Below are 2176 nucleotides of genomic sequence, written 5' to 3'. Positions count from 1 at the left end.
TCATTAACAACCTGTGATATGCTTGCTGAAAATGAAGAGGACTCAAAACATTTACTGATGAAGATCAAAGACCACGACCTTCAGTATGGATTGCATCTCAAAGCGAAAAAAAAAATCTTTACCACTGGACCAATAACAACATTCTTATCAATGGAGAAAAGATTGGAATGGTTAAGGCCTTCATTCTTCTTGGATCAACTATTAACACTCACGGAAGCAGCAGTCAAGAAATCAAACAACATAATGCATTAAGCAAATCTGCTGCACAAGACCTTTTTTAAAGTGTTGAAGAGCAAAGTTGTCAGCTTGAGGACTAAGGTGCGCCTGATCCAAGCCGTGGTATTTTCAATAAACTCATGTGCATGTGAAAGCTGGACAGTGAATAAGGAAGACCTTAGAAGAATTGATAAGAACTGATGCTTTTGAGTTACGGTGTTGGAGGAGACTATTGAAAGTGCCATGGGCTGCCAAAAGAACCAGTAGATCTGTGTTGGGAGAAGTGCAGCCAGATGCTCCTTAGAGCCCAAGATTGCCAAACTTCGTCTCTCATACTTTGGACATATTGTCATGAGGGACCAGTCGCTGGAGAAGGATATCATGTTTGGTAATGTGGAGGGTCAGAAAAAAGAGGAAGACCTCCAGTGCGATGGATTGGTCAAGTGGCAGCATCAATGGACTCAAGCATGGCAACAATTGTGAGGTTGGCCCAGGATCGGGCAGTGGTTCATTCTGTTGTGCACAGGGTCGCTATGAGTTGGTACCGACTCAATGGCACCTCACAACAATTGTAGACAGTGTTGCTTTCCAGATTTCCTTTCCAGTGTTCTGTTAGTGTAGTGGAACCCAACTGGTTTTTGCATGTTGACCTTGAACCCTGCCACCCTGCTGAATCTGTTAGTTCCAGTAGCTTTGTTGCTGTTGTCCTCTTTGAGATTTTTTATGTATAGGATCATATCATCTGCAATTACATTGTTTTGTCAATTTGGATGTCTTTTATTGTCTCTTTGCTCTGACTAGGACTTCCAATACAATACTGAATAAGAGTAGTGATAAAGAGTGTTCTTGCCTGGTTTCCATTCAAAAGGTAAGTATTTCCCATATCTCTCCATTGAGAATGTTGGTCTTTAGTTATGTTGAGAAAATTGCCCTCTGTTCCTATTTTGTTGAGCATTTTTACCAAGAGTGGGTTTTGGATTTTGTCAAATCTCTTTTTTGTATAGATTTTATGCTCCTGTAGTTGTTTTTTCTTCTTGTTTTTAATGTAGTGGATAACATTAATTGTTCTAATATTGAAGCATCCTTGCATTCTGGTATGAATCTCACTTATTATTTATTAAAATATTAAAAAATAAATATAACTATTTTTAAAATACGCTGTTAGATTCCATTACATAGGATTTGTTGAGAAGAGGGCCCTGTATCATAAACACCTGGACTGCTGCTGGGTTGGCAGTTCAAATCCACCAGCCACTCTGCGGGACAAATATAAGGCTTTCTACTCCCATGAGTATTGTTTCAGAAACCTTATACAGGGCCTTGATGAGTCAGGATCAATTTGATGGCAAGTGGATTTGGTGTTGTTTTTTTTTTTTTAAATGTCTATGAAAGATATTTAGAGTCCTGGTGTGGCACTGTAGGATAAGCACTGGACTGCTAACCACAAAGCCGATGGTTCTAACTCACCTTGGAAATCCTGTATGGGGATGCTGAGTCAGAACCGCCTGATGGCACTTAACAACTATGACAAAGGCTATTGTTTTTTCCATGGTGTGTTTACATTGAAATGCAATCCATACTGAATGCTGTAGTCTTTGATTTTCATCAGTAAAGATTTCTAGCCCTCTTCAATTCCAGCAGGCAAGGTGTGTCATCTGCATACTCAGGTTGTTAATGAGTCCGCCTCTAATCACAATGTCATGTTTTTTTCATATAAACCAGCTTCTCAGATTACTTGCTCAGCATACAAACTGATTAAGAATGGTGAAAGAATGCACCCTATTGTACAACTTTCCTGATTTTAAACCAGGAGCTCTGGTAGTGTAGTGGTTACGAATCGGGCTGCTACCCTCAAGGTCAGCAGTTTGAAACTACCAGCTCTTCTGTGGGAGAAAGATGAGTCTGTCTGCTCCCATAACAATTTACAGCCTCCGAAACACTGTACAGGGTCACTATGAGT

This window comes from Chrysochloris asiatica, unplaced genomic scaffold, assembly GCF_000296735.1.
Source record: "Chrysochloris asiatica unplaced genomic scaffold, ChrAsi1.0 scaffold00029, whole genome shotgun sequence".
Classification (NCBI taxonomy): Eukaryota; Metazoa; Chordata; class Mammalia; order Afrosoricida; family Chrysochloridae; genus Chrysochloris; species Chrysochloris asiatica.
The sequence above is the reverse complement of the archived record's forward strand: the minus strand, read 5'-3'. Positions refer to the sequence as shown.